Genomic DNA, 17,672 nt, shown 5'->3' on the forward strand with positions numbered 1-17,672 from the left:
CGTGGATATTGTAAATATATAACTACAGTATATTACACCCCAGGTATTGAAACTGATAGATCTGTTAATATAATACAATAGGCCTGACCGCTGGTACCAGAACCCCTACAGTCACAGGTTAAGGAGAGATTTTCTCTTGCAACAACTACCATTGTATTGGCCTTTGCTCCTTCCTTCCATTAATTGCGGGCAGGAGTCAGGTAGGCTCAGGTCAGATTTACATCTTTATGGTCTCAAGGCTCTTCCTATATCACCATTCTGCCATACCACTGTCAAGGGTCGCCTAATCACAAGCAAAAAATAAGAGTATACCTGAGTGAAAATCAATAAACGTCAGTATTTAGAAATTATCAGCAAAATTATCCACACTGCCATACTGTTTTTATCCACCAAGACACTAACTTGGCGGATATCTGCATCCATGCAGAGCTCTAACCATAGGTCAGTATTGGTATGAAATAGCTGTTAAACATCATCAGTTGGGCTGGTTTTAGAAATCATGTCATCCCATAAAAGTTTTCTTACTTGTTGGTAGAATTCTGATCCCTTTTGCACTCTGTTTGTAATTTTCTTTCTGACCAAGTTATCACTGAAGATTACACTTCCAAGGTAAGGAGAACTATCCACAATCTCTAGCTGGTGGTCTCCTATTTTTACACTTGCTGGGCACCCTTCTCTGTTGACTGCCATCACCACTGTCTTGGTCTCGCTGATGTTGAGGTTATATTCCTGGAACTGGGATTTCCAAATGTTGAGTCTGATCTGTACTTCCTCTTCTGTTTCACCCCAAATCATGATATCATCAGCAAAGGCCATTGCATTCAGTTCACCTAACTTTCCCTTGATGTTCTTCATTATATTGTCCATAAAAGTGATGAACAATAGTGGGGACAGTGCACTTCCTTGCTGAACTCCACTCTTGGTCTTAAACCATGATGATCGACCTTCCCAATTTGTACACAGCTAGTTGTCTTTGTACAACATCTGAATTTTCCTTACCAGTCTTTCAGGCACGTTTCTTTTCCATGATGATCGACCTTCCCCAATTTGTACACAGCTAGTACAGTCTTTGTACAACACCTGAATTTTCCTTACCGGTCCTTCAGGCACATTTCTTTTCTTCAGGCACTCGCAGATCTTATCCCTTATAACACTATTGTAGGCCTTTCCTATATCCAGGAATACAATGACCAGGTTTTTGCCTTTCCCCCAATAGCTACTTTTCCATCAGCATCTGGGTGCTAAAAATTAGATCCATTGTTGATCTCTTACTTCTGAATCCATACTGTTCCTCCTCTAACTGTGGTTCAATGATGGTTCTCAATCCCCTTTTTATGATCTTCTCTAGAATTTTTAGCCCATGAGACAGCAGTGTTATTCCTCTATAGTTGGTGGGTTTCTGTTTGTTGCCTTCCTTAAACAGGGGAATTATAATGCCCTTGCTCCAACCTGCAGGTATTTTGTTGTCTGTCCATACAGCATTTCATACTCTGTGCAGCCATTGTATACCCTAGATGCCTGCTGCCTTTATCATGTCCGCATTCACTTCATCTGCACCTGAAGATTTTCCTTTAGGCATAGATTTTAAGGCTGTCTCAGTTTCCGTCCAGGTGATGGAAGGTTCCTCATTGTAGGCTTGGATTTCCGGTTCTGTATTTTGTTCTTGAACTGGTCTATTCAGTAGCTGGTTGAAATGGTTCTTCAGGACTTCTCTCGTGTCACTTCTGTCCTAACCAGATTTCCATTTTCATCTTCAAGTGCCTTTATGGTATTCATTGGTTTCCTTTTACCTTTGATAACACTATACAGTAGTTTCTTATTGCCTCTGCTGTCTTCCTCCACTTTCTGAGTGAATATATTCCATGCCTTGGTCTTTTCTTCTGTAACTGTTCTTTTAACATCCAGTTTCTTGTTTCAGTACAGTTGTTCAAGGTTTCTGATCTTTGCCTCGTCTCTAGTAAGATCCAGTTTATTTTTCTCGTGATCCCTTTCTTTCCGCAAGAGATTTCTTTCCCTGATTGCTGCTCTCACTCTTTCATTCCACCAAGGTGTTTCCTTCTCCCTTGTTTTCATGCTTGTCTTTTCACAAACTTCAGTTGCTTCCTTAACCAATGTGTCCCTTAGTCTGGTCCACTCTGCCTCTCCATTTTTCTTTTCATCTCTTGGTAACAGGGTTTTTATCCGGTTCTGATACTCAGTTCTCTTATCTGTTTTCTGGAGTTCCCATACTTTGATTTTTGGCATTTTCCTGTTCTGTTATGGCCATCATCAGCTAGTACATAACATTTATAGTCATTAGACAAGATAATTGTATTCTTTGGTGATAGATATTATTTTTCCTTCCAAGGTGATTCTTGTCGATTTTGGTATTTGCCCTCCTGATCTGAACACCATCATTTCCGTCTTCTCAGTGTTAATTACGAACTTGTGTTCAAAGCACCATTTTCCCACATCGTCTATAGTGTTCTGCAGTTTCTTTAAGCTTTTTGAGCCAATCACAATATCATCCGCGTAGGTGTATGCTGCTACATCTTCATTTTGTGCAATTTCCATAATGTCCTTTGCTGCCAGGATGAACAGCAGACGGCTTAGTGGGTCCCCTTGGAGTATACCATTTGTTTGAATATTGGTTCTAGGCTGTCCGAGATCCTCTTGTTCCATTCATTTATGGAGTTTATAATTCTTGTCCAGGCGCTGTCTCTTCAAAGAGTTTCCTCGAGCTTCCTTTGTACTAATGCTCAGTCCAGGAGATCAAAGGCTTTTATGAAGTCCATAAAGACTGTATAGTATTTTTTCTTCCTTTCGATAGCTTCCCATAAGTTGTTTAGCAGTAGTTCCACCGCTGCGACAGTGGATCTTCCTCTCCTAAACCCGAATTGAGATTCTGGGAGGTGTTCTTCTACTGTGTCCCTTATTCTTTCTGTGATTAGTTTTGTGAATACCTTAAAAGATTGTTTTCCTATGCTACTCCTTTATATTTATTTGTGTCCTTCAGATCTCCTTTCCCTTTGAACATTACCTTTACTATTGATTGTTTCCACTGATCTGGGATTTTGGCTGTTTCTATGCATTTATTATAAAGTTTCGTCCAAATTGGTGCTAGTAGATGAGCCGTGTCTTCAAGGAATTCATTATATATCATATCCGGTCCTGCAGCTTTTTTCCTTTTTGTGGATTCGATAATGTTTTGAACCTGATTTGTAGTAAGTGGAGACCATGCTGCTGTCTCATGCATTGTATGCTCTTGGTTGATTTCCGGTGTTCCTTCTCTTCCTTCTTTATTGAGGGTGTCTTTTAAAAGTCTCGTCCATTCCTCCATGCTGATATAGTGGGTCTGAGCCTGCTTTCGAGGACAGTTTGCTATGAATGGGTCTCTCCTGGCTTCCTCAACTATTCTTCCTTCTTCTTCTTCCCTGTATGCCGTTTTCTTCTCCCGTGTTAGTGTTTTGTAGCGTCTTCTTATCTCGGTATATGTCTAAAGGAGTGTATGATTCTCAATGTCCAATTTTAGTCGGTGTAGAGCTTGAAGCACCTCTTTCCTTAGTAGGAAGCACTCTTGATCGAACCATGCTTTTGCTTTTCGCACTTTCCTGGGACTGACCGCTTGTGTTACGAGTTTCTCCAGTTCACGTACTGCTTCCTCTACATTTGAGTTGTCAGTTAGTGTTTTGATTTGCTCCATCTGCTCTTGGCATTCTTCCACTTTCCTGACATCCAATCTCCTTGAGAGTGTTCTTCTTTCTTTTTGTTCTTTGCCTTCCATTCACTTTGTATGTTGATGCTCATTAGAATGTGTTTTCTTATTGGTGTGTGATTTGCATTCCAAAGTGGGTTGATATCCCCTTTTATTTCTCGTCTTATAAGGGCGATGTCTATAGTGCTTTTGCCATTGTGGCAAATATATGTAGGAACATTGGTGCCATTTAGCAGGATGAAACCTTCTTCTTGCAGTGAATCTATTACTAATTTTGTTTTGTGATTTGGTATGTCCAACCGACAATGTAAATCCCCTGCAATAACTAGAGGGATGTCTTGCTTGTTCCGTGTTATTTGTTGGCTCAATTCGTCTATTGTGTCTGTAGCCATTGCATTTGGCTGAAAGTAGGTTGCTAATATTGTGATGTATTTTGTCTCTATTAGAATGGAGTGGTTCAGCTCAGGTGTCAATACAATTGGTGTTATCCACGGTTTAAGAAGGACTGTTATTCCTCCTTGGGGTCTTCCTCTTTCTCCTTGTTTCGCTAGCCGGTGTATGCTATAGTATTCCGGGTGTTCCCAGTGGTATGTGAGAAAGGTTTCCATGAATATAGCTGCATCATATCCTTCAAGAAAGTCTGATGGAGCTATGCATGCTGTGCTTTTTAATCCTTCTACATTCCATAACATAATTTTCATACTTCTTCTCCCATCGATTTGTCCAAGTCTTGTAATTTCTGAAAGCTTCTGAATCGTTTTATTCAAGTGATGTCCCTGTATCCCTTTGAAAAGACCGAATAAAACGGTAGCGTCTGACTGTTATTCCCGTTGGCCAGAATTCCGTCTTCTTTGCACTTTCAGGGGAGTTGAAAGGTATTCCTACCCTGAAAGCTTTGGTGCTGTATCTTGTTTCTATCTCTCTACAAGTAACATTCTCTGTGATTCCCTTTTTGGCTAGGAATCTTTTTACGGCGTCTTTCGTAGTCTCCTGTTTTAGTCTTCCCACGAACAGCCAGGCGCTCTTTACTTCTGCTTGTATGTCATCGTCCTCTGATCCTGTATCTTTCATGGTTGGTAGCTGTCTCGCCAGGCGTCTGTGCCTATTGTGGGTTACTCTTTTCAATTTTTCCTCTTCTTCTTCTTCTTCTGTTGTCTGATCATGTTCTTGGTATTGATGCGAGACTTCTGCATGCGGTTGTTGTTCTTGTTCCCAGATGGAGTGGTTCCCACTTCCACTATTCTCCTCCGTGAGACGGTTGATTCTCCCTCTTATGATGTCGTTCTTATTTGTTCTTACAAATTCCATTGACATGGGGTTCTACTACTTTGTAGCTGCCATTTCCTCTTTAATCATATTTTTGATATTATGTGTGATGTCTTCTGTCATTGCTCTCATTTGATTGTTTATTTTTTCGGTAATTTTGTATTCTAGTGTTAGATGTAGCTCGGGGTTCAGGTCATTTTCCGTTTCTCCGGTAGGTGACAACGTGTGCTTGGTGCCTCTTTTTAATTCTTGTTCTCGGTCGCTAGATGGCGCCACAATGAATGAATCAATAATCATTGTAACCTCATTCCTTTATCTCCATATCTTTGCTTATAATAAAAGAAATGCCTCCCACTTGGGTCTCCCTGACCCTGTGCCTGTGCATCTTAAAGTTCATAGATGAATCAGTGTTCTCCCTAGGACCCTTCCTGACCCTGCCATTTTCATGGACTGTCCAGCTAGCTACATAATATTAATAATATTAATAATATTAATAATATTAATAATAATAATAATGATATTAATACATATTTGAGTCGTTGGGTGCTCCAAATTAAAACGTAAATACTGTCAAACTGTTTATTTAATAATCCTCATTATTGTCAGCAAAATTGCATCAATTTCATCAACGTTTAGGGTGACTTTCACATAGTGTCGTGTCGTGTGCGAGTGGTGTATGGATTAACATGGAATTGCAAAATGAGCACTCGATTCCGCATGACGTTATAAACCTCTGTGACACTCCACAGGAACCGAGTGATAAGCCCCGGAGTTGCATCATTATGAATGAGCAGTAGAACACTAGAAGTTCAAAATAATCTGATGCCTTGTTCATGATAACAACACTAATATTATTCAATTTTGCAGTTAATGTTTACCAGATATGTCTTATTGCGACGATGGGATAGGAAAGGTATAGGAATGTGAAGGAAGTGGCTGTGGCCTTAATTAAGGTACAGCTCAAGCATTTGCCTGGTGTGAAAATGGGAAACCACGGAAAACCATCTTCAGGGCTGCCAACGGTGGGGTTCGAACCCACTATCTGCCGATTACTGGATACTGGCCGCACTTAAGCGACTGCGTCTATCGAGCTCAGTAATTGAGGTTTTATCATATTCATTTTTTATGTAGTATTCCCTGTCTGGCTACTTACTCCTGCCACCCAGCTGATGAAAATATCTGGGGAGATCACTGTGAATAAAGAGATATTGTCATAAAAAATGTCATTCTTTATAACAGTGGCATTATCCTGAAACTTCAGTCATTTTCATTTTTATTGGCAAGATGAGTATTGCAGAAATGATTATGTCTCTTATTTAATCACTCTGACTTCAATATTTGTGAGGACTATACTGCTTCCTGTTGAAGGAATACTTCCTTAGGCCATTGAAATGTTGTATAGATCGGTTGGTGGATTATGTAATCATAACAGACTGCAAGCCGTGACTAAAGTATCCTCATACTCATTTATCGAACTCAAATACACAGGTGAAAGTGTTGTTCTAGCCAAAACAGCAATTGATGTACAAACTATTTTGAATACATTTAACCAAGCATTTACCAGTACAGGGATTAGAAATTTCATTAGCAAAATGCACATTCTATTCTAACCTACACCAAACTCCCACGAGGCAGCTCCTTCCATCACAGTCACAATATAGAACACTTTCTTTTCCTTACCTTAAATGATTCCTCTCAACAAATACTGAGATAGACTTCCAAATACAGTATCATGCCAAAGGCACTAGTGCAGCATTTGGTCACCACCTTAAAGAGCTTTCAACAACCATGACCTATTGTGTCCAGACCAATGTATATGTTTACAATGCCTTTTTGTTTTTTTTTAAAGAATTTATTCATATTTTAAGTGTCAACTCAATTAATACAACTTGAAAGCTTTTCAGTCTGTCTAAATACTGATTATAACACATGTAACACTAAAACATACCTGTCTGTCTAAATACTGATTATAACACATGTAACACTAAAACATACCTGTAAAAAATGACACACTAATAAACAACGAATGATATGTCATTCTGAAAGAACATCCTCAGATTCTATCATATCACTTTTAGCCAAACGTTTATATGTTCAGTATTGTTTATGTTGCATAAAGTTGTCAGTGATTATGATTGGTGATTTTATGGACAAGTGAGACAGAATTATGAATGCAGAAATCCTCCACTGTCACATTAGTAACTTTGAAAATTTTTCTGTACTTAAACTTTTAACCATCCGTTATCTCCAGCTAATGCATTTGGACTTCATTATTGACTACTGACTATCCCTCAAGCCCCTATATAACAAACCTCCACTGGAGTAAGGTTACTTATTGAAGATAATTAAAATGTCTTTGGAAAATAACACAACACTGTCTCAGAAGAAAGAGTAAGATAACAGGACCATTGAACACATGTCATAATCTTAGAAGAGGCCAATATATTGAGCATTGAGGCAGTGATTATCTAATATCAACTTCGATGTGCCAGCCTCAGTGTCTGCATGCCTGTCAGAGCAAGTGATGTACAATATTTTCAATTGAAGAATGGACAGCACAGTCAGGAAGGAGGCAAAATGTTCTAAAATCTAATGTGAAGAAGTTCCGAATTGACATTGGCAAATGGGTGGATGTAGTGTCTGATCGGGTGGTGTGGCAAAGAATTATCCATACAAGAGTCTACAACATTTTAAAACAGCTACGAAGGATGAGTCTGATGAAAGATATCATAGAAAAGAACAAGAAAATTAGAGAAAAATAGCTGTCACTTTGTACAGCAAGGAGCTTTGGTGGATTTCATGTACCAGCATTGTGGCAGAGCTTTTGTCTCTGAAATTGGTCTCTTCAGCTCTCTAAAAACCCATAATCGGCAACATTAATGTATGATAGATGTTGATTCCCATAGGGAACGTGAAAAAATTTGTCCCAAAGAAGTAAATTTATAATACCAATATAAATGGCCCATTCTTCTTCTTCTTCTTAAGACGCTGTCTCTGAGCGGAGGTTGGCGATCCACGTAACTAGCTCTGATCTTGACAGCGCAGAATAGAATGCCATTTCTGAAGTACAGCAGTCCCATCTTCGAAGGTCTTTCAGCCATGAATTTCTTCTTCTCCCAACAGATCTCTTCCCCTGTATCTTCCCTTCGATAATAAGCTGTAATAACTGATACCTCTCACCTCTCATGATATGTCATCTGATGGCCAAGCAGGCATCAATTTTTGGTAATGAGACACATAGTGCATTGGCACTGACGGTGGCTCCAAGTAGCCTACACACTGGCCTCCACGGTATGCACTAGCCATGCATCTTGGTGGGTGTGCTATGTACCAATTGATGAGCCCAACTTAGCACACTGGGGCGAAATGCTAGCAACCAGGAATGAGTTAGCTGGAAAATTTATAATGTCCAATAACAGACCATATATATTGGGATTAACATTAATGTAGTCAGAAGACAAGCATTAATTCTCACCAGCGAGTAAATAATTGTTATACTGTACAGCAATTGAACTAAAAAGGATATATATATATATATATATATATATATATATATATATATATATATATATATATTAATTAGTGATACTTGAAGCCATTTCTTTTCTGTTTTGTCTTAGTTATTTTATATTTATATTTATTTTATATTTTATTTTATTTTATAACGGTTAGGTTCTTCAGCCTGTTGAAACTTATTTATGAATAGTACCCGTGCTTCGCTACGGTTTTAAACTGGAAGTTATTATTCAAAGTTTTACATTTTAGAGAGGCCACTGTTGACTGAGTCTGTAAAATACACCCTCAGTTCATATGTCAAACAGTTTTGAGGGAATGATTGTTTATTTTCTGATCTAACACTCATTTGAAACCCATATAGAAGAATTTGAATTTAACCCTATCTTATTTAACATCCAGGATGTAACAGTGACTAACCTGTGAAATTTTGTACGTCAAACAGTAATGGAGGAATGAATGCTTTTTTTAGGGAGTGAGTGTTTTTAAATATGGTATTTATTAACATCTAGGATATGGAAGACCAAATCCTTCATGTAAAATTTTAAGTTTGTGCCTGAAATGGTTTTGGAAGAATGGATATTGTGTTTTTTAGAGTCAACCACCATCTAAACTCCTTAGGGGAGAAATATTTTGAACTGTAGTGCAGTAGAACATATCCAACTTGAATAAGTGACTCTGTAAGCAATTTAATTGACCACATTTCAGTGAATAATTTTGAATTATGCTATACAGTATCAAATATTAATAATGACTTAAGTGACCATAATATTTTAGTTTTACCGAGCTCGATAGCTGCAGTCGCTTAAGTGCGGCCAGTATCCAGTAATCGGGAGATAGTGGGTTCGAGCCCCACTGCCGGCAGCCCTGAAGATGGTTTTCCATGGTTTCCCATTTTCACACCAGGCAAATGCCGGGGCTGTACCTTAATTAAGGCCACGGCCGCTTCCTTCCAATTCCTAGTCCTTTCCTGTCCCATTGTCGCCATAAGACCTATTTGTGTCAGTGCGACGTAAAGTAAAATAGCAACAAACAAAAAAAAATTTAGTTTTTGACATGCTATGGCCAAACCAAAACACTCACCCAACATCTCCTCATTCTAATATTTCTGCAATATGTAGTAGGTGTAAGGAGAATGAATCTCCTAATACCTATAAGAACACCGTTATACACAATATAGATACATATCATGCGAACAGTTGCCACATAGATATATTGTATGATTCATTCATTAATCAAATACAACAAAAGGACAATTATACGAACTGTCCTAATACACATAATACAACATTAAAGGGCATATACAAGCCTAGGAATATTCTTTGGGTTACTGATGATCTTCTTACCCTTATAAAGATACGCGACTGCTTACATGCGAAACTCAAACATCTTACTCATCTTACATGCTTCTGTGACAAGAATACTGCAGATGTAAAAATACAGTAACTAATTTAAAAAGAAGACTCAAACATGCCTACTACTCATACCAATTAAAATCTCATAATAACAATCCAAAACAGACATGGAAATTAATGAACGAAATCATTCATAATAAAAAGTGACGAATGTCTCGTGTACCACGCTTGAAATTGAAGGCAAAATAATAACTGATAAACAGGTTCTGTGTGATGCATTCAATTCCTTTTTTATCAACATTGCCAAAAACCTAGCTCTAAGTATTCCTGAACATAATACTGTGTCTTTCTGTGAATTTACAAGTCTTGAATCCCTTTACCTGTACCCAACGGATGTAGCAGAAGTGAAGTCCATCATATCTAACCTTAAAAGTATGAATAGCTGCGGAATAGATTACATTACTACCTCACTATTAAAAAAAGCAAAGGACCCTATAATAGGATTTCTGGTAGAGATCATTAATGAGTCCCTGACTACTGGTTTAATACCCAATAAACTAAAGATAGCTAAAGTGATCCCTGTGTTTAAGGGTGGGAATAGACTAAATCCAAGTGATTATAGACCAATCTTGATTTTGTCAATTGTTTCCAAAATATAGGAAACAGTTGTGAAGAAAAGACTTTTGGCTTTTCTAAACAAAAATTATTTCTTCTATAAGGGTCAATATGCGTTCAGGGAGAGGTCTAGTGCTGAGATAGCTACTGTTGATCTTATTACAATGTTACAATCCACTATAGATAACAATAACATTGCAGCACGCTTATTATTACCAAAGCATTTGATACTGCTGATCAAGGAATTATTTTAAGTAAATTAGAAAAGGCTGGAATTTGTGACCTTGTCCCAAAATGGTTTGAAAATGACTTAACAGGATGAAAACAACTTGTTACTGTGAATAATTACTCGAACTCTGCCAGTTATGTAACCCATGTTTCCCACAAGGTTTCATACTAGGTCCTGTTTTATTTCTCATTTATATAAATGACTAGCAAGATACCCGTGCTTCGCTACGGTATTACAGTATAATGAATGCTTAACGTTTTATATATAATCCAGCGAAATTCACGATCTAACTCGTTTTCTGAGAGAATCCGCCAAAATTTGTGATCTGACTCATTTTCTGAGAGATTAAAACAAAGTTCCTCCCATTTTTCAATCTTTCTTTCTAGCAATCGATTTTGTACTTCCCGGGCTACGTCCAGGTATTCCACCCGGCCAGTTGAGTCCCTAAATCTTTGCCATCTTTTCCTATAAGCATTTTACTTCATAATATGGATCAAATCCTTGAGGATATCCAGCGTGGTGTCTTCTTGTGTGCCTTGGTGGTACTGAACCAGCGCCCGGACTGCAATCGTAGTCATTACCCGGCCAGGACTCATTTCCAGCGCGGTCCGCACATTTTGACGACGGTCCAGAACATTATTATTATTATTATTATTATTATTATTATTATTATTATTATTAGGGTGGGTGATATTAGTTTAAGGTTATTGTTATTATTATTATTATTATTATTATTATTATTATTATTATTATTATTATTATTATTATTATTATTATTATGTGCGTATGGACCCAGTGGATCATGCAAAGCTCTAACGATTCTGTTTTCTGAGTTGCCAAACAGCTCTCATCCTTTTTCCGTGGATCTTTTTTCGTTCTTCTGTCCACTTTGCTCCAGTCTTCTTTTTCACTTTGTTCTCTGGTTGCACTTTCCATCCATTAATTTTTTTCCTGTAGAGGTTTCTGTCCACGGTGTCAGTTGAGTCCATATGGGCTTTTTCCAGATCCTTCTTCACTTCCAGTACCCATGGAATATTTTTTAGATGTTCTATGTAGGTGAGAATCTTGTGTGTCAGTCTACTTGCCGGCAGTCTGCGAACGTGCCCATAAAATTTCAGACATCTTTTGCAGATGTCTGCTGCAATGTTGGAAAGCTCTTCTGTCACTTTGTGTGACCTCAGTCTATATCCATCTTCTGTTTTTCGGGGGCCGAGAATTTTCCTCAGGATTCTTCTTTCTTCTTTTAAAATGTTTTCTACTGTAGGTCACCTTTCCCATTTAGTGTAAGGGTCTCACTGGCATATAAGACTTCGGGCTTGATTACTGTATTATAGTGTCTGATCTTTGCATGGCGGGACAAGCACTTTTTATTATATATGTTGTGGACCCTACCGTAGGCTTTCCGAAATTTTTGTAGGCGAGTTTTCTGGGCAGTCTTCTCGCCTCCCGTTGGTTCTAGTATTTCTCCCAAGTACTTGAAGTGTGGTACTCGGCTGATTTGCCCATATGTCGTGTTCAAATTTTGGATGTCAAGTTTTGAACAGAAGAACTTGGTCTTTTCGAAGGAAATTTGTAGACCAACCTTTCCAGCACATTCACTAAGGGTTTCAATTTGTTTAACGGCCGTGACTACATCATCTGTCAGTATGGCAAGGTCATCTGCAAAAGCGAGGCATGATATCTCAATACCGTCTTTGGGTCGTCCTTGTCGTATGGGGCGCCCAGTATCCCATGTCTTTCAATGTCTTCTCTCACTTGCGGATAACTATGTCTAGGACGAGGTTGAGCGGAGATAAGCCGTCACCTTGTCGGACGCCAGTTTTAATCGGGAATGGTTCAGAGATCTCCCCATGAATTTAACTTTGGAGAGAGTGTCAGTGAGTGTTGCCTTGATGAGGTTGAGGGTCTTGGAATCAAGCCCCAGTTCCTCAAGAATAACGAAGAGAGACTGTCGATCAACCGAGTCGTACGCTTTCCTGAAGTCAAAAAAAATGCAGATGACCGGTTTGTTCCTCAATGCTTTGTATTTAAGAGTTGCCTTCAAGTTGAATATTTGTTCTGCACTCGAGCGACCAGGGCGGAAACCTGCTTGATATTCGCCAATACTTTTTTCAAGTTGTTCCTGCATTCTCTTCAAAAGGCAAGCTGAAAGAATTTTGTATGTCACTTGGAGAAGAGAAATGCCCCTGTAATTGTTCACGTCAGTCTTATCTCCCTTTTTGTGTAATGGGTGGATGAGGGCACACTTCCAATCCTGAGGTAATTTCTCCGATTGCCAGATATCTGAAATGATTTGAGTGAGTTCCTTGAGGGAGTTCAGTCCAAGATTTTTCAGAAGTTCCGCAATGATGCCATCTTCTCCGGAGGTCCTATTGTTTTTAAGTTTCAGGATGTGGCCGCGAATTTCTTCCTCTGTCGGTGGTGGAGATTCTGGGAAAGTGTGCCTTGGGGGTTCTTGATGGAATCTTGTAAGGGGCTCTGGACAGTTGAGGAGATCAGCGAAGTAAAGTGCTAGTTCCTGACAATTTTCCTGATTACTGAGTGCAAGTTTTCCATCTGATCTTTTGAAAGCCAGGTTTTGAGGAGCATACCCACGGACTTGTCCGAATTCCCTGTAGAAATCTCGTACGTTGTAGTTACGAAAGTTATCTTCAGTCGAGTCCAGTTGTTGCTTCAAGTGTTTTCTCTTGACCTGCCTGATGATTTTGGCTACTCGTTTTCCAGTTTCATTGAAATATGTTTGGTTTTCTGGTGATTTCTTGCTGTTGTATTTCTGGTGGAATGCTTCTTTTCGTTCCTTCAAGGCACGTTCACATTCAGAATTCCACCAAGGGTGTTTTCAGGGGAATTTGCTCTCGAGTTTTCTGGATGATTTTGTTGCGGAATTTCTCCCAGGTGCCTGCATGTTCCCTTTCCCACACTTCTTGCAGATTCGTGTTTCCAATCTGTGTTGTGTCAAACTTCGGTATGTGTGACCTCTTATGATGAATTTTCTTCGGGGTGAATTTTACCTTTATTCTCACTGGGTAGTGATCGGAATCGACGTTTGCTCCTCGGCGTACCTGTACATCGTGTACCTCTCTCTGCATGGGATGAGATATGGTAATGTGATCGATTTGAAATTCACCGATCCCTGGAACGGGAGACCTCCAGGTCTTCTGTTTCTGTGGAGATTTTCTCAGAGAAGTTGACATTATTTTAAGATTGTTTTGTTGACACAGTTCAATGAGTCTCAACCCGTTTTTGTTAGTGAATTTGTGAGCAAGGAATTTGCCAACAGTTTTCTGGTGTTCTTTTTCTTTACCAGTTTGTATGTTAAAGTTGCCCAGCAAAATTTTTGTATCCTCTTTTGGAATCTTCGCCATGATTTTGTCAAGTTTAGCCCAGAATGCTTAAGTTTTTTGCGGTTCTTTCTTATTGTCAGCGTTAGTGGGTGCATGTACGTTCACTATTGTATATTTCTTGTTAGCACATTGGATTCGCATTGTCATGAGCCGGTTCCGTATGGGAGTGACTTCTTTTATTGAGCCTACTATACTTTTATGTACCATGAAGGCCATTCCTAGTAAGGCAATTCCCTTACCAACTCTCCTGTCCGTTTTATTCTTGAAGATCCGGTAGTTTCCATAATCATTTGTGTCCTCATCAGTGAATCTTGTTTCCTGCAGGGCAAGTATCTGGATTTTCTGTTGATCTAGTTCTGTCACAAGATTGTGCAATTTACCAGGTTGGGTTAAGGTATTGGATGTTAGTTTGCCAGAGAACTCCGACTTTCTCTGTGTTTGTGATTGCCTGGATTCCCCAGATTCCGAATACCCAGTAGCCGTCTCATGGCGGGTGGATTGGTTACCACCTGGGGTAATGATGATTTTACTCTCACGAATCCTCATAGCTTGTAATCAACGATTGGTCCAGTGTTTTGCGCTGGGGAATGAGGACCAGGGATTGCTAGTTCCTGGAACGTAACTATACAGCCGTACCTACTAGGTAAACAGACGCTGACCACTTTGCCGCTCGATCCGAGTCAGACGCAAGGTGGATTTTATTTTTGGTTCTTCCGCCCTCTCAGCCATTGAGACTTATGTCCTCATCTGCCATCGAAGCCGTTGACCACAGTTCTAGTTTCCTCAGTTGATCTGCGAGTGCTTATTTGACTACGTCTTATTCACACTTGTCCTGTATATCTACAGCAGACTTCCCCTATTAGCCATTGGGACGCGCCGTGTCGGGGTTGAGGGCCCCATCCCAGTGTCTCACGCAGGGTTATACTTAGTTCGTACTCAGTTCGGAACTAAACCCCCACGTGAGCTGACCAGGTAATAATGTATTATGCTGTCCAATACATATGCGTCACATTGCCAGTCTTAAAAATGGCTGACAATAGTGGGCGGCAGTGTGACCTTGGCAACGCTGATAGTAAAAGGAATATAGCATATCTTATTCGTGGTTTCTATGGAATTGATGACAAAAGAAACAAAATGAGTGCAGTTATGTCAACTCTAGATCATGTTATCTATGGAATAATTGTCGTATTTTCCAAGATGGCGGCCATTTACGGCATGAAATTCATATTAAATATTAATCAAAAAACCTGTTATACAACAACAAAATCACAAGATAACACTCACTCACTTATAACACCACAGGTAGAACCACTATTATTTCTCGGAAGCCATAAAAGAAGTACAGTTCTGTATAAGCCGACAAATGACGCAGCACCATTACTCATGATCTTACACACTGGGCACGGGGTTATTATTATTATTATTATTATTATTATTATTATTATTATTATTATTATTATTATTATTATTATTATTATTGATGGTCTGGAACCCACAGCAAGATACAAGACCGCTACTTGGAGGTAAATTACATCTGCTGCCATTGTCATTGCTGACAATGAGACCAGCACCATCGTTGCGTGTAGGCAAGTGCGCAAGATTTCTGGCGACACGAATGTTATACTTCCGTGAATTATTGACCTTATTATAGAGGTGAACAATTGCACGGTATATATCATTCATATCGTTTATTTCAAATTTGTTTAAATTTTTATTTATATGCCAGGAGAATTTACTGTAATCTAACTTTATGTACTCCAAAGGAATAGATGGTTCTTGAAAATGAACCCAGGAAAGATTAAAAATGATCAATTTATGGTCAGAATAAGTACATTATGAACAGTAAAATCAATTGGTCTCAACTCCTTTTTCATCCCACTGCGGTTAAATTGATTTACTCCCCTCCCCCAAAAGAAAAGAAGGCGTGTCCCTTTATTTTTAAAGGAGATTCCAAATACCAATATCCACGCCTGTGACCTTCAATTTTGAGATATAAGTTTCTCCAGAAAAAGAATTCACTTTTTTACTTCCTTTCACACTCCTAACCCCCCACCCCACCCCCTAAGTGAATTTCCTGTTAAAAATACTTCTCTTTAATAGTAAAGGATCTTCTAAATACCAATTATCATGACTCTCTAACATCTTCAGTTTTTGAGATATGTGTCCACATAAAAGGAATTCAACTTGTTTTCACCCCCGTCCCCCAAAATGATTTCGCCCAAAAATGTGTTTTTCTTTGTATTTAAAAGGAGATCCAAATATGTTTTTACATGTGTAACAACTTTAGGTTTTATTATATGTAAGTATCGTCATACAATTAATTCAATTAAATTTTCAATTTTTCACCTCCCCCCCCCCCCCACTTCATTGGATTTTCCGAGAATACGTGTTTGTTTAATTTTAAAGCAGATTCCAAATACCAATTTTCACGTCTGCAAAATCTTTCATTTTTCAGATAATAGTATCCTCATACAAAATATTCAAGTAATTTTTCAATTTCCCTCCTCCCTTTAGGTGGATTTCCGAAAACAAAAAAAGTATTCCTTTATTTTTAAAGGAAATTCCAAATACCAAATTTCACGTCTGTAACATCTTCAGCTTTTGAGATATCAGTATACTAATTAAAAAATTCAACCCCGTTTTCAATCACTTTTACCCCTCCACCTAAGTGGTTTTTCAGAAAACAAAAAATGCATGTTTCTTTATTTTCAATAGAGATAAAAAATACTATTTTTCACTTCAGTAACATGTTAAGTGTTAAGTTTTTGAGATAAACTGTAGAAATGCTCATTTTAAAATTTCACTCCCTTTTTATTTCCCCTTAAGTGGAGTTTCCAAAAACAAATCACCTATGTTTGTTTACTTTTACAGGAGATTCCAAATACCAATTTTTATGCCTGTAATATTGTATGTTTCTGAGATATACTGTAGATACAGTTTTTTTTTAATTCACCCCAATTTGTCACTCCTGTTTAACCCCCATTAATTAGATTTTTCAAAAACAAAAAAAATACGTGTTCCTTTATTTTTAAAGGAGATCGCAAATACCAATTTTCAGGTCTGTAATATCTTCTGTTTCTGAGACATAAGTATCCTCATTTAAGGCAGTCAACCCCTTTTTCACCCTTTTTCACCTCTCCTATTATGATTTTCCGAAAAAAATATGTGTTTCTTTATGTTTAAGGGGGATTATAAATACCAAGTTTTACATCTGTACACTTTAAAAGTTTTGAGATATATATATACACTAATGTTAAAAATTCACCCCCCTTTTCAACCCCCCATTAAGTGGACTGTCCAAAAACAAAAAATAAGTGTTTCTTTATTTTTAAAGGAGATCCCAAATACAAATTTTCAGGTCCGTCATATCTTCAGTTTCTGAGATATAAGTATCCTCATTAAAGGCATTCAACCGCTTTTTCACCCATTTCCACCCTTCCTATTGGGATTTTCCAAAAACAAAAAATACGTGTTTCTTTATTTTTGAAGGAGATTCTAAATACCAATTTTTACATCTATAAACTTTAAAAGTTTTGAGATATAGATACACTCATTTTAAAAATTCACCCCCTTTTCACACACACACACACACACACACACACACACACACACACACACACACACACACACACACCCCATTAATTGGATTTTCCAAA

The 17,672-nt window shown here is 38.3% G+C and overlaps 1 protein-coding gene across 7 annotated transcripts in view; it reads left to right on the top strand.

The window, feature by feature from the left end:
• LOC136884642 (thiamine pyrophosphokinase 1) overlaps positions 1–17,672 on the top strand; it is a 204,064-nt gene that overhangs the window by 25,647 nt on the left and 160,745 nt on the right. The window contains exon 1 of one of the 7 annotated variants that reach the window (XM_067156903.2): positions 10,227–10,260. The exons of the other annotated variants lie outside the window; for them this stretch is intronic. The gene's annotated coding sequence lies outside the window, so the exon portion shown is untranslated. Of the gene's footprint in view, positions 1–10,226; positions 10,261–17,672 lie in introns of those variants that run through there. 7 annotated transcript variants of the gene reach the window in all.

This window comes from Anabrus simplex, chromosome 1 (genome assembly GCF_040414725.1).
Source record: "Anabrus simplex isolate iqAnaSimp1 chromosome 1, ASM4041472v1, whole genome shotgun sequence".
NCBI lineage: Eukaryota > Metazoa > Arthropoda > Insecta > Orthoptera > Tettigoniidae > Anabrus > Anabrus simplex.